We start from the raw sequence: 15,916 nt of genomic DNA on the forward strand, positions 1-15,916 counted from the left end.
GATCAGGGCTGGGGTCTGAGAGCATTCTGAGGGTGTGGGCGGGTGATTGAGTGCCCTAGGGGCAGATAGGGGTCTAATCTGATAGGTAGCAGTGACAGGGGGTGATTGATGGGTAATTAGTGGGTGTTTAGGGTAGAGAACAGATGTAAACACTGCACTTGGGAGGTGATCGGACGTCGGATCTGCGGGCGATCTATTGGTGTGGGTGGGTGATCAGATTGCCCGCAAGGGGCAGGTTAGGGGCTGATTGATGGGTGGCAGTGACAGCGGGTGATTGATGGGTGGCAGTGACAGGGGGTGATTGATGGGTGATTGATAGGTGATTGACAGGTGATTGACAGGTAATCAGTGGGTTATTACAGGGGAGAACAGATGTAAATATTGCACTGGCGAATTGATAAGGGGGGGTCTGAGGGCAATCTGAGCGTGTAGGCGGGTGATTGGGTGCCCGCAAGGGGCAGATTAGGGTCTTATCTGATGGGTAACAGTGACAGGTGGTGATAGGGGGTGATTGATGGGTGATTGATGGGTAATTAGTGGGTGTTTAGAGGAGAGAATAGATGTAAACACTGCGCTTGGGTGGTGATCTGATGTCGGATCTGCGGGCGATCTATTGGTGTGGGTGGGTGATCAGATTGCCCGCAAGGGGCAGGTTAGGGGCTGATTGTTCGGTGGCAGTGACAGGGGGTGATTGATGGGTGATAGGTGATTGGCAGGTGATTGACAGGTGATCAGTGGGTTATTACAGGGAAGGACAGATGTAATTAATGCAATGGCGAATTGATAAGGGGGGTCGGGTCTGAGGGCAATCTGAGCGTGTGGGCGGGTGATTGGGTGCCCGCAAGGGGCAGATTAGGGTCTGATCTGATAGGTAACAGTGACAGGTGGTGATAGGGGGTGATTGATGGGTGATTGATGGGTAATTAGTGGGTGTTTAGAGAAGATAACAGATGTAAACAATACATTTGGGAGGTAATCTGACGGCGGGTTTGCGGGCGATCTAATGGTGTGGGTGGGTGATCAGATTGCCCGCAAGGGGCAGGTTAGGGGCTGATTGATGGGTGGCAGTGACAGGGGGTGATTGATGGGTGATAGGTGATTGGCAGGTGATTGACAGGTGATCAGTGGGTTATTACAGGGAAGAACAGATGTAATTAATGCACTGGTGAATTGATAAGGGGGGGTCAGAGGGCAATCTGAGCGTGTGGGCGGGTGATTGGGTGCCCGCAAGGGGCAGATTAGGGTCTGATCTGATAGGTAAAAGTGACAGGTGGTGATAGGGGGTGATTGATGGGTGATTGATGGGTAATTAGTGGGTGTTTAGAGGAGAGAATAGATGTAAACAATGGATTTGGGAGGTGATCTGATGTCGGATCTGCGGGCGATCTATTGGTGTGGGGGGGTGATCAGATTGCCCGCAAGGGGCAGGTTAGGGTCTGATTGATGGGTGGCAGTGACAGGGGGTGATTGATGGGTGATTGACAGGTGATTGACAGGTGATTGACAGGTGATATGGGGGGATAGATGCATACAGTACATGGGGGGGGGGGGGGTCTGGGGAGAATCTGAGGGGTGGGGGGTGATCAGGAGGGAGCAGGGGGCAGAGGGGGAGATAAAACAAAAAATAGCGTTGACAGATAGTGACAGGGAGTGATTGATGGGTGATTAGGGGGGTGATTGGGAGCAAACAGGGGTCTGGGGGGTGGGCAGGGGGGGTCTGATGGGTGCTATGGGCGATCTGGGGCAGGGGGGGGGGAAATCAGTGTGCTTGGTGCAGACTAGGGTGGCTGCAGCCTGCCCTGGTGGTCCCTCGGACACTGGGACCACCAGGGCAGGAGGCAGCCTGTATAATACACTTTGTAAACATTACAAAGTGTATTAGACACTTTGTATGCGGCGATCGTCGGGTTAACATCCCGCCGGCGCTTCCGTATGGCCGGCGGGATGTTGCGGCGGGTGAGCGGCGCCAGGCGGAGGCGGAAGATCGCGTCACGGATGACGCCCATGCCCCTACAAGGACCGCCGCAATTTGTCTATACGGCGGTCCTTGCGGGGTGCACTTCCCGGCCGCCAATTGTATATACGGCGGTCTGGAAGTGGTTAAAATACAGAGTGATGCAATGTTATAAGAAAAAACTATATAACTGAAAATAAAAATATGATACTCTTTTCTTTGCTACTAATGTTCCCATTAATTATCTGTACCGAATCAGTTCATCTTGGCGCGTTGCTCTGAGAGCCGAGCGCCAAAGCTGGGCGCCGTCATAGCTGCAATGCACAACCCGCGTATTGGTAATTAGGGGCTCTGGCGGCTGCTGGACCCCAAATTACTTCTACCTCCGAGTTGCGACAACTCGGAGGGGGAATAGTATTTAACGCCACCTCGGAGTTTGGCGGCAGCAGGAAGAGCCGTCATTCAGCTCTCTCCGCACCGAACTCAGTGGCACTAAAATAATATGTACTCATCTGTACTACACGTACAATTCATTATATCATGAGGGTTTTTTTATCGCTTCAGTGTTACTTTAAGGCCTCTTTCACAGTGCGACGTTAAAGTCGCACATTATAAAATCTTAGAACACAGACTTACGCACAGCAATGCTAAGTCTGTACGACATTCACAGTGCACACGTTGCGTCTGTGTGTAACGTGTAGCGTTATTAGAAAGTGCTGCATGCTGTGCGTTATACACGTTATTAGCTGCGTTGGACTGTTTGCACATGCTCAGTAATGACTTGGAAGCAAACTTTTCATTGCCTGTATTCTCTACTGTATGCGACAATAACGGGGCATTACGTTACGGTGAGACTTTTTTGGGTCGTTGCGTTGTAATTTGCGTTGCAACGTTAACGTCGCATCAAAACGCAACGTCCCACTGTGAAAGAGGCCTAAAGCAAAACTATCACAAAGAAATTCTAAAATTGAAAAAAAAAAACATATAAATGTACTTTTTGCCCGGAGTAAAATGCATTATAAGTACTGTTTTTCCTATGCCGCTGTCACTTACAGTAGTTAGGCCCGGTTCACATTTGCGTTGTTTACCAAAACGGACCAGATGTCCGGATCCGTTCCATCCGGATCCGGTCCGGATGCATCCGGTTGCAATCCGGATCCGTTTGCATCCGGATTTTCATCCGTTACGGATCCGGTTGCTATCCGGATCCGTTTTTTAAAGAGATAACAGACTATATAAATTCCTGGGGTCTGGGAGGTCTGCAGAAGCCCTGGAGTCATTGTTTAAGACAGCCTGACGTGTGGAGACCATCCTTGGATAGAGAGACTGCAGTTTGGACCATGGATCCAGTGTATTTTTACTCATTTTACCTGGGAATGGTCTCCTTTTTAATTTTTACCTACTACTATGTGGGAAGGAAGCGTGCTCCTCGCAGGAGATGGGGGGTGCACCCTCTACTCATGTAGAATCAGGTCCTCAGGTGTGAAAGTTCTGACCTCTTCTTGTGACATGGTCCCAAATAGCTCCAGCAAGAACTCACTGCTGCTCCACTCCTCAAATGCGGGGCCCATGTGTCATCATCCAAAATGGCCGCTATCACCATAGAAAACGCTACGGAAGTGGGGTACATAGGCCAGATTTTATAGCCAGTGTGTTGTGTCATTTCAGTTTCTCATTGGTTTCTGCTGTGCGGATGGTGTAGTCAGGATGCGGTCCGGGTGCAGCGGCCGGATGAAGCATACGGCAAAAATAGAGCAGGTTGGAAAAATCCGGACCGTAGCCCAGAGTCCGGATCCGGTCAGGATCCGGTCAGTGAGGAACGGACGAGTGTGTACGGATCCATAGAGTTACATTGGATCGCCGAAAGTCCGTTCCGTTTGTACAGTATATGGTCCGGAAAATCCTGATGGCAAACGCCAATGTGAATCAGGCCTTAGTGAAAATCTGATAGAACTGTCATTTTTTGACTAGTCCATCTCCTCACAAGGGATTCTCTGTTATTTCTTTCTTTACAGAAGCATTAAGGCTTTGTTCACATCTGAAATCAAAATCGCTGACGGCAGCGATTTTCAATATTTCGTGCATTTATTTCCTCCTCCCACCGCTTAGCTGCACACTGTGATTTTGTATAAAGCGCTTTTGCAGAGCAAATTGTTTTTTTCATTTCCTGACGCAAGTCAGGAAGTGAACTCTTTGACCCAGAAAAGAATAAATACAATGTATTTATTCTTAAAAGCGCTGGGGAAATCGCTATACAAAGCGCTTTTTCAAGCACTTTGTGATTTCCCTATACCTTCCATTGAGCAAAAATGCTCAGAAAATGGTACAGGTAGCGCTTTGGTGAGCGGATCGGAAACAAACCGCTCAGATGGGAACACTCTCATAAGGAATCATTGCAAAAGCGCTTTTAGGGCGATTTTGAAAATTGCAGCGCTTAAAAAAAAACGCCCTAGGTGTGAACGAGCCCTAAGGCCCAGTGCACACCAAAACCGCTAGCAGATCGTCAAAACGCTAGCGGTTTTGGGAGCAGAGAGCCGATATTTGCTGGGTGCACACCGAGCGGATTTTGTATGAGATCCGCCGGCCGCATCCGCATCAGCATCCGCGTGGCTAATGTATCTCTATGGGCTGGTGCACACCGGCGGTTTGAGGTTTTTAGGTGAAAACCTCAAACCGCCGGTGTGCACCAGCCCATAGAGATACATTAGCCAAACAGATTTTCAGGCGGATTCGGCCGGCGGATCCGCCCGGTGTGCACCGGGCCTTAGGCCTGGTGCACACCAGAGGAGTTTTTCTGAGCGTTTTGAGTTTTTAAAACTGCTGCTAATGTTATCCTATGTGTCTGTGCACACTGGAGCAATGAGGTTTTGTAAAAAAAAACCCATAGCATTACATTGGGAAGAGCTTTTAAAACCTCTAGCGCCCAAACGCTAGAGGTTTCAAAAGCTCTTCCCAATGTAATTCTATGTTTTTTTTTTACAAAACCTCATTGCTCCAGTGTGCACAGACACATAGGATAACATTAGCAGCAGATTTAAAAACTCAAAACGCTCAGAAAAACTCCTCTGGTGTGCACCAGGCCTTAGGCCTAGTGCATACCAAAAACCGCTAGCAGATCCGCAAAATGCTAGCAGATTTTGAAACGCTTTTTCTTCTTTTTCTGTAGCATTTCACCTAGCATTTTGCGGTTTTGTGAAGCGTTTTTGGTGTAGTAGATTTCATGTATTGTTACAGTAAAGCTGTTACTGAACAGCTACTGTAACAAAAAACGCCTGGCAAACCGCTCTGAAGTGCCGTTTTTCAGAGCGGTTTGCGTTTTTCCTATACTTAACGTTGAGGCAGAAACGCCTCCGCAATCCAAAATCTGCAGCAGCCCGGGAGTATGCGTTTCTGCAAAACGCCTCCCGCTCTGGTGTGCACCAGCCCATTGAAATACATTACCCAAGCGTATCCGCAGCCGCAAGCGGATCGCAAAACGCAGCCGAACCGCTCTGGTGTGCACTAGGCCTTTCTGAATATCTGTTGCTCAGTCCAACTGCTAAAATAGTGTACAAATAATTAGCTAGTACAATTAAAAAGCTAGTTGACAATTTTGTATAGATCCTCTCCAGGAATTTCTTTTCTAAAGAATACATTTAATACTGTGAATTTCCCATAAGAAGATGGACTCATTCTAAATCTGTCAGTTCTGTCAGCTTTTTACTACCTACTCTAAGTGAGAGCAACATAGGAAAAAAGTACCGTAATTTATAGTGCATTATACTATGGAAGTAAAGAACATTTAATATGTATGTATTTACATTTTTAACATTTTTTCATGAAAGTAGTCCTTTATTTGCAGAACAAATTAAGTATACACTCAGATATTATCTAAACAGCTAGATTGGGGACAGTGCCTGTAATGGGAATTGCGACTATAGCAGCGCTCACAGTCTAAGTTGGGTGCTGATGCCCAAATTATGGGGGTAAAAAAAGCAGTGTCATTCGGCCGCCAGCAATAGCTGGAACCCCAATTATGCAGGCGGTCAGTAGGGATTAATTAGAAAACAGTCAGGAGTATACTTAGAGCAGGGTGAGCCATCTTTCAGCTTCACCCTGTGCCCAAATTTGCCCGCGCTGTTTTTGAATGTATGCGTTATTATAGTCTTTCGGAAGTCCAGATTTAAGATACATTTTTCTTATATTGACTCCTTTTCAGCTTTTAAATCTCCTTTTCTAACTATATTGAGCAGAGATTAGATCTGGTTATGGGCGTCACATTGTTATTTACTTTTTATTTCTGTACCACTGAATGAGAAATGCTGCTTTACATAAAATGATGACTGTCAAAGAGGTTTGACTCCTTACAGCATTAGAACTATTTGTACAAAATTGCTTGACATGGCTTATCTACACCCAGCCAGATAATCTTAACTGATACATCCAGTCAGTGTGAGTAATAGTATCAGCATGTGGTTTGACCTTGATATATGCTTTACCCAGTGAGATGTCAGTTGCTTTATTATATATGGGAACAGACAGTGATAAAATAATACTTGACTGTGTTGGTAAAATTGTCATGTTTCTTTCGATGTAAATGGTTGTAACTCTCTAACTCTCAGGTTCAAGGGCATGAAGTGTTCATTGCTTGCTGACTGGTACAGGTAGAATAGGGAACAATTCTATGGAGGGAACCTCGATGTTGAAAAAATTGGTCTTGCACAAATGATTGTTTGTATGTAAATTGATCACTCCCCTTAACACCTGCTTTTCAGCCGTACTATCTCAGAAAAAAAAAAACACATATAGAAGTAGATAAATATTTGCTCTACTTACATAACACATGTATTGTACTGTCCACGTTTTGATTTTAGTGATTTTTCTACAGTAAAAAAAGATAAAAATCCTTCCTAGCATTTCCCATTTAAACTGTGGCTATTTTGAAGCCAATCCTGATGTCATTTCCTCTCTTAGGGCTGGTGCACACCAAGCGGCTTTTTGGGCGTTTTCAGATCCGCTTGCGGCTGCGGATCTGCTTGGTCAATGTATCTCAATGGGGTGGTGCACACCAGAGCGGCAGGCGTTTTGCAGAAACGAAAAATGCCTGGGTGAGGCATTTTTTGGATTGCGGATGCGTTTCTGCCTCAATGTTAAGTATAGGAAAAACGCAAACCGCTCTGAAAAACGGCACTTCAGAGCGGTTTTGCAGGCGTTTTTGTTACAGAAGCTGTTCAGTAACAGCTTTACTGTAACAATATATGAAATCTACTATACTGAAAACCGCAGCAGCAATCCGCAAAACGCTAGCAAAACGCCTCATTAAAATAAAAAAAAGCGTTTAAAAATCTGCTAGCGTTTTGCGGATCTGCTAGCGGGTTTTGGTGTGCACCAGCCCAAACATTTGCAAACAAAGCTGGCAGTTTTGGGCTGCAGTGACTGGGAGTATCATCTAGCCTAGTGCACACCAGAGCGGTTCGGCTGCGTTTTGCGATCCGCTTGCGGCTGCGGATACGCTTGGGTAATGTATTTCAATGGGCTGGTGCACACCAGAGCGGGAGGCGTTTTGCAGAAACGCATACTCCCGGGCTGCTGCAGATTTTGGATTGCGGATGCGTTTCTGCCTCAATGTTAAGTATAGGAAAAACGCAAACCGCTCTGAAAAACGGCACTTCAGAGCGGTTTGCCAGGCGTTTTTTGTTACAGTAGCTGTTCAGTAACAGCTTTACTGTAACAATACATGAAATCTACTTTACCAAAACCGCTACACAAAAACGCAAAACGCTAGCTGAAACGCTGCAGAAAAATAAGAAAAAGCGTTTCAAAATCTGCTAGCATTTTGCGGATCTGCTAGCAGTTTTTGGTGTGCACTAGGCTTTACTCTCCTCTGCCTGATTGTGTATGCATTGCCCACCCTCCACTAAAGAAAGTGCATTGTCTCAGCATGATAAATATTGGCCAATCAGAGAGGAACAGAGGAGACGTCAGCTGTCACATACGTCAGCTGTCACATGACAGAACTTAAAAAGCCTGTTCAATCTTCAAGGACAACTGAAGGGAGAGAGATATGGAGGCTGCCATATTTATTTCCTTTTAAGCAATACCAGTTGCCTGGCAACCTCGCTGATCCCCTGCCTCTACTTTTAGCCATAGACCCTGATCAAGCATATGCAAATCAGGTGTTTGACATTATTTTCCGATCTGACAAAATTAACTACATGCTTGTTTCTGGCGTTACCCAGACACTACTGCAGCCAAAGAGATCAGCTGGGCTGCCAGGCAACTGGTATTGAAATAAATATGTCAACCTCCACATAGGGCAGCATGATGGTTGTGGTGTGGGTAGCTCTCTCGCAGCGCTTGGTCCCCGGTTTGAGTCCCAGCCAGGGCACTATCTCCACAGAGTTTGTATGTTCTCCCTGTGTCTGTGTGGGTTTTCCCCAGGCACTCCGGTTTCCTCCCAGATCCCAGAAACATACAGATAAGTTAATTGGCTTCCCCCTAAAAATTGGTGGTGGTACCTAACCCTAAGACTCCCCCCCTCTCCTGGTGGTGCCCAACCATATGAACCCCCTGGTGGTGTCTAACCCTAAGATCCCCTTGGTGGTGCCTAACCCTAAAACCACCCTGGTGGTGCCTAACCCCAAGACCATAGGCAAACGCAGGGGGGATTACAGCTGCCCAGAATCCCCCCTCAAACCAGGGCCGGTGCAGTGTCTGGGGGCATGCACAAGTTGAGACACCAGAATATCTGCAGGCACCCTGCAACTCACAGCACTGACCTCTTTTTTTCCCTGCTACAGTTGACTTTGGATGTAGCAGCAGCGTGTGTACAGAACATGGAGCAGCAGCATGTGTACAGAGCATGGAGCAGCAGTGTGTGTACAGAGCATGGAGCAGCAGTGTGTGTACAGAGCATGGAGCAGCTCAGGGGAACTCAGGTATGAGCACAGTCCTGCTGGGTGAATGCTTCACTTTCCCCATCATTAGGAATGTTGGCTGTCCTCATTATTATCAGTATCCAAACTGCTCCTGATTAATCCCGTTGTCGATCGGGAGCAGATCGGCCATTTAGGAAATAATTGTCAGATCCTATCAGTCAGATGGGAAATTGCATTATGTGTACCCAGCATTTTGTCCTATCATATTATTATATTGTATTGTGCGTGGCTGAGGGAGATCTTTCAGGAATCCCCCCCCCCCTCGAAAACCCTGGGTTTGCACCTGAAGAGCCCCCGGATGGTGCCTAACCCTAAGACCCCCCTTGGTGGTACCTAACCCTAAAACCACACTGGTGGTGCCAAAGCCTAAGACCCCCCTGGTGGTGTCTAACCCCAAGACCCCCCTGATGGTGCCTAACCTTAACAACCCCTGATCCCTGCTGACAATAATACGATAAATTTCAATGCAATTGCTGCCACCCGCTAAATAGCATAAAGGCTATCCATATTACGATAAATAACAATTGCACCCACATATATCGATAAATAACAATTGCGCTAATTTTTGGCCGCGACTTTTTTCAACTGCGACAGTTAACTCACAAGACAATATATTCGCTGTACAGCGCTGTGGAAGATGTCAACACTATATAAATACTAAATAATAATAATAATACTTCTCACTTCAGTTGTCCTTTAAACAAACATTTTATCCAATTACTTCCCAGGTCTTTTTCCTCCAACTCATTCCCTGAGCACTCTGTGTCCGCTGGCTTCTGGTGCGTAGCCCTGCCTCCTTGCAGAAACATGCTGGGGTGCTTCTATGGCACTCTATATCTCAGAGTGCCATGGCACTTCTCTTTTAGGGGGCGGGGCTACACACCATAAGCCAGCAGAAGCAGTGCTTTGGGAGTGAGTCAGAGGAAAAAGACCTGGCAAGTAATGACGACTTTTTATGAGAAGAAGATGCATAGAATGTTTGATTTAGACTGATAGGCTCTTTTGGGCACACGTGATTGCAGTGGGTGAGGACAAGGACTGTGATAAATGTAATCTACATCCTGTCAGAGGTAACAGGACACATACAAGCAGGGCCGGCGCTACCATTAAGGCAAAGGAGGCAGCTGCCCCAGGGCCCCAGAGCTTGTAGGGGCCCCCAGTGGCTACAAGAGGAAAAAAAAATTCAAATCGACCTTATAGTTCCTGAGAAAATCGATTTTAAAGTTTCAAAGGAAAAAAAATACACATTTAAAAACCAGCCGACTTTAATGGGTAATAGCAAATCCACCTTAAATTCTAGAAACCCTAAATTTGCAGGATATGTTAAGGAGATCATTGGGAATAAGAGGAAAAAACAATTTTCAAAAAGACCTTATAGTTTTTGAGAAAATCGATTTTAAAGTTTCGAAGGAAAAAGTATACTTTTAAATGTGGTAAATGTCACTTTTAGTACCTAACGGTAGTGTAATTTTACATGTATCAAAAGAAAGAGCAATACATTTCCTGACAGGGTTTCCAGGTGGTCCATACGCAGCCGCAGCGGTTTGACCAGGGATCGCTAAACAGCCGCAATATGGCTGTATGAAGATCCCTGGCATTTTTTTCCTATTTTCCCAATTTTTTTTTTTTTTTTATGTTTAGAGTGTGGGAATTAGTTTTTTTTAAATTATGTGGGGTCCCCCCTCCTGAAACTTTTTAACCTCTTGTCCCCCCATGCAGGCTGGGGTAGCCAGAATGTGGAGCTCTGACCGATTGGGGCTTCAAACCCTGACTATACCAGCTGCAAAAAAGGTTCCTTAATACCAATTTTTGCTCCGGGGTATCTATTGGGGGGGGGGAGGGGCAGGTTTATTTTGCCCTGGGGCCCCATTGTTGCTTAAACCGGCCCTGCATACAGGATGTAGATACATAAGTTACCCCACTAAGTTTTCCCTCTATGGTCATGAGTGCAATAAGTCAAAATTCAGTATCTGAGAGATTCTTGCCATCTTCCACATAAAAGGAACATTTTCATTCATTTTTGAAGCTGAGTTTGTAAATGAATGGACTTCCAATCAGACCTTCTAACCTTGTTGATGCATTAGGCATACTCTTTTCCATCATTTTGCCATTTATGCATAAGGTCAGTTTAATGCCTGGTACACATGATGCAATTTTCCATCAGATTGACAGTCATATAGATTATTTCCGACAGGTCCGATATGATTTCAAATAATCTTTCTGATCAATTTTCCGATCACTTCTGTACAAAATTGATCAGCAAAACGATCGGAAATCAGATGGGACCTGTCAGAAATAATCGATTCGACCATCCGTCTGCTGGGAAATTGCATTGTGTGTACCAGGCATGAAACCCCATGTAAACGCTCACAACACTGCCAGGGGTTTGCTTCCTTAAATTCTGCACTCCCACAACCAAAACAAGGTACATCCTGGATTAGTATGCATAGCTTGTGGGCGCAATCCCTGTCAGTTCTAATCTTAGATTGGTCTTTTATATGAACAGTGATTTCATTCAATGCCCACATTCCTCACAGTCAGGGATGCTTACAATGCTGCTGTCCAAGTTTTTTGTTTTTGCTTTATGCAAAATAAACACAATTGTACAGAAAACCCATTGAGTTTTTTGCCAAGTAGAAGCCACAAGGTTTTTTTATTTCTTTAAAAAAGTTTTCTTTTAATATTATAAACTATTTTATGATTCATAAAACAAATCGATACAAACATGTAAATACAAGTAACATCCAATACAGTTACAACAATATCACCACAATATCAGAAAACTATTTAGCATCTACAAACCTATTAATGAGGTTTTTGTTTTTACTACCAATATACATATATTTTATTGTTACATGTAAACAGAGCTGGATCCTCCACAAGACAAACTAGGCAGTTGCCTAGGGCCTGGACACAGTCTAGGGGCCTGGTGGATGCAAGCCTCCACCAAATCTTACTAAAAAAGCCAAGGTGATCATCAACGCTGGGCAAAAACTGCTATCTTGCCTAGGGCCCTATTCACCTTTATCCTTTTCTGCAGGTAAATATAACATATAATACCCAAACATGTATAACACTAAAGCTGGTTGAAACCAGAAACTGTTATCTTGCACAGGGATCACATATGTAAACGTCTTTAGCTAGAACTGTGCACAGTTGTTAAAAGTAATTCAGGTAAAAGTGCCAATGGTGCTTTTCCATATAGGCATGTATAAATGGCATAGCAAATTCACATTTCTCAGAGAGCTCTGGAATGTAAACATAAGCTGGGGAATTCAGTGCAGTCTAAAGACATATACTGTAAAATACAATTCTTAAGGTGCATACACACATCAGATTTTGATTAGCCAATCACTGGCCGATTTGATCACCTCCATGTAGTATGAGGGTCAGCAGATTTTGAACACTATTAACAGATTGAGTAGATAAGCTCTTATACTACATGGAGGTCAGAGATTGGACAATCAAAATTGATGGTGTGTACCAGGCTTTAACCTCCTTAGCGGTAACCCCGTACTAGATACGCGGTAGCGGCCACGGAGGATCACATGGTCCCAGAACGTTTTTTTTTTAATCGGTGCTTTACGCTTTAGCTAGTGGTTCGCTAGCTAAGCGTATGCACAAAGTTGCTTCGGTTCCCCGCGAACGCCCGCAATAGCCTCCGTTATACGTACCCCCCAGCGTTCCCACGCCGGCGCAGCTGCCCAATCAGCTCCAGGCTTCGCGATGATGGCGATCGGGATCGGAATCTCCGATCGTCGCCATAGCAACACCGGAAGCTGATCGGGAAACTACGCTTTACGTGGGATCGTGGCGATGTACATATAGCCGGCGGCGATCGGCGGGCATGGGGGGGACCGGAGCAACTTTGGCCATACGCTTAGCTAGCAAAATGATAGCTAAAGCATTAAAAAAAAAATTGGGCCAAAAGACCTCCCGGCGGACGCAGCCATAGAAACTGCGTACCGCCAAGGGGGTTAAAGTTAAAAGCATTTTACAAAGCAGAAATGTGCCTTTTTAAAGCAGAAGGTATTTGCAATTATTCAGGTTGGAGTTATGCTCACTCTACCCTGAATAATGGCAAATACCTTCTGTTTTAAGAAGGTACATTTCTGCTTTGCATAGCATTTTTGGTAAGAGAGCTTTTTGGTCCTTTTTAGCCCCCTTACACACTCCAAGGAGTTCTGGTTCACACCATGCGCTTGCTGGGCAATCTTATCAGATGAGTGTGAACATGTCTCCCCCAATGTTGGCAGTTTCCTCTTCATTCCCCCCCTCCATAGAACAAAATGATCAGAAACAATTGTTTTAGGTCACAGAAATGTAAAAAGTGTGTATGTAGACTGGCCTTATCTGTTCAAATCTGCAGCTGTGGTGCAGTGGGTAGCACTCTTGCCTTGCATCCCTGGGTCACTGGTTAGAATGACAGCCAGGAAGCCAGGACACTGTCTGCATGGAGTTTGTATGTTCTCCCCATGTCTTTGTGGGTTTTCTCTGGGCACCTCAGTTTCCTCCAACATTTCAAAAACATACAGATAAGTGAATTGTTCCCTACTATATAATATACTAAATATACTACTATATAATCCACAGTGCTGTGGAAGATGTTGGCACTATATAAATACTAAAGAAGTAATATAAATACAATAAACAACATGTCACCTTTTTCACTATAGAAGTCCTTTAAAGCTGTACGAAACCACATAAAAAATGCTGCCAGTTTTTGCCTACCAGTACTATGGCAAGCAGGATTTGTCTGCTAAAAATGATTTTTAATGAATATAAAGCAGGAGTGCAGAGCACTGCAGCGGCTAGCCAGGCTGACCAGCCAGTGTTAGGATCAGGGGCGTAGCAATAGGGGGTGCAGAGGTAGCGACCGCATCAGGGCCCTTGGGCCTAAGGGGCCCCGAAGGGCCCTCCCTCAACTACAGTATTAGCTGTCTATTGGTCCAGTGCTCATAATAATCACTTCTATAGATACTTTGAATAGTGGTAATCATAAACAAACTGCTCCCTATCCCCTTCTTGCACCTCTAACACTGTAATTGCCATTGACAGGTTTTGCTGCGCCATATCAATTGTTATGTATAGAGCGTTTGAGGGGCCCCATTGTAAAACATGCATCAGGGCCCACAGCTCCTTAGCTACGCCTCTGGTTAGGATGGATACACATACATATTACTGTTAGTCAGTGGGAGCTGGTTTGCTGTGTTATTGCAACTAGCCTGTTACTCTGCATTCCAGATTTATATCCACAGAAAACAATATTCATCATGTAAGATCTGCCTGCCATAGCTAAATGCTAGGAGGCAAAATTCTAGCAGCAATTTTTATGCCAGGGTTCAGTAGCGCTATCATGCTGGATACACAAAATGCAATTTTGTGTCAGACTGCTCTTTCCACAATTTCCAGTATGTCCGATCAGCTTCCGATAGAGAAAGGGATCAATTTTGTTCCGTGCTGATCTCAAAATCGATCCCTTTCTCATTTGGAAGCAGATCAGACCTACTGAGCATTCATCCGTCTATGTGACGTGAAAATTGCATCATGTGCCTCTATCACTCTCACCTGGGGTTCACTTGAAGTGTACGTATGCAGAGATCTGTGTTACCATATGCTGGGGGTTTCTATGTGGCATTGTCCTTTGCATAATGTGATACAGTAAGCCACAGTCACTTCTATGATGCAGACTATGATCATAGAGAAAGGCAGACAAACTTAAAGAAATAAACTTATGAGATAATAAATTGAATGTGTAGTACAGCTAAGAAATAGAACATTAGTATTGTTTTCCAGTACAGGGAGAGTTAAAAAAAAAAAGTCAGTTGTTATCTATGCAAAAGAGCTTCTCTGAGCTATTGGACCCAACTTGGGTGGAATACAGTACTGTTTTTTGATAAACTTAAACAGCAAAGAAACAGTGAGAGACAGCTCACTGTAGGAAGGTTGAAAGGGTCATTATTTCTGCTTTGTTTTATAGCTTAAAAGACAGTGTGGTTTTAAAACTGCAAATGTGACAGAATGATGCTGTGTTATAAAAAAAGCTATATAACTGAAAATAAAAATATGAGACTCTTTTCTTTGCTACTATTCATTATCCATACTGCGCATACAATTCATTATATCATATGTTTTTTTTTATTCGCTTCAGGTTTGCTTTAAAATAGGTATCATAATACTGAAATTCAAGTATAAATAAATACAAGTTAAATAAAATACCATCAGAAATGGAAAACAGTTTACTGACCAGACAAATAACTAAATACATCCATTCTATGTGTTACTACAATACGAACCCAAACCATAGCACATGCATACAACCTTTGCATTGAAGGCTTGGGTTATTCTACAAAGCTATACAGCTGTCCCTGCATCCATGATGCCCTTGTCTGTCTGTGTGTAAAATATTTCTCTGTACAGCACAATGGGAAAGGTTGGCTCTATACAAATTAAGAGTAATTCCAAGCTATTAATTACTGAATGAGACTGTGTTCTTCAGTCTAGAGAAAAGAGCCTTATGTCTTTTAGGTAAAGCATTCCAGCCCCAAAAGAAAGATTCAGAGAACTTAGTCCTTGGAATGCATTTTGGCTTTAGCTTGCACAGAGACATGTACTTTGCCTTAGTCTTTTCACAAGAAAACTTTCTTTACAGTGATGAGTCATTTGGCTTAAAGTACATTTACTAGCTGATTCCTTCAAAGACCAGCTTCTGTCATCTAGGGTTTATTTGTGTTTAGATTTTATTCTCTCTGAGATTTGGTGGAAATCTTTTATTAGTAGCTGGTGAGGTTGTAGCAGCTGTAGGGCCCATTTCCTTAGACTGTGAAGAGCTCTGAGGCTGACGTTGCTGTTTCGCCTGCTGGTTAAGTTCACTCTTTGCAACAGATGTTTCAGTTTGTTGGTCCTTATTATGTTGAGCCCGTGTAGGTTTATTTATCTGAGTTTGTTCTGAGTTATTTTGCACCACTCTTCTTGCAGTAACTGGAGAGGTGGTAAATGTTAAGGTGGCATCACTGGACTGAAAATACTGCTGATTAAGCCTTTT

The 15,916-nt window shown here is 44.3% G+C and overlaps 1 protein-coding gene across 7 annotated transcripts in view; it reads left to right on the forward strand.

The window, feature by feature from the left end:
* LOC137517089 (E3 ubiquitin-protein ligase TRIM32-like) overlaps positions 1-15,916 on the forward strand; it is a 169,748-nt gene that overhangs the window by 56,930 nt on the left and 96,902 nt on the right. For 2 of the 7 annotated variants that reach the window (XM_068234418.1, XM_068234419.1), the window contains exon 2: positions 8,734-8,871. The exons of the other annotated variants lie outside the window; for them this stretch is intronic. The gene's annotated coding sequence lies outside the window, so the exon portion shown is untranslated. The remainder of the gene's footprint in view (positions 1-8,733; positions 8,872-15,916) is intronic. 7 annotated transcript variants of the gene reach the window in all.

Source organism: Hyperolius riggenbachi, chromosome 1, assembly GCF_040937935.1.
Source record: "Hyperolius riggenbachi isolate aHypRig1 chromosome 1, aHypRig1.pri, whole genome shotgun sequence".
Classification (NCBI taxonomy): Eukaryota; Metazoa; Chordata; class Amphibia; order Anura; family Hyperoliidae; genus Hyperolius; species Hyperolius riggenbachi.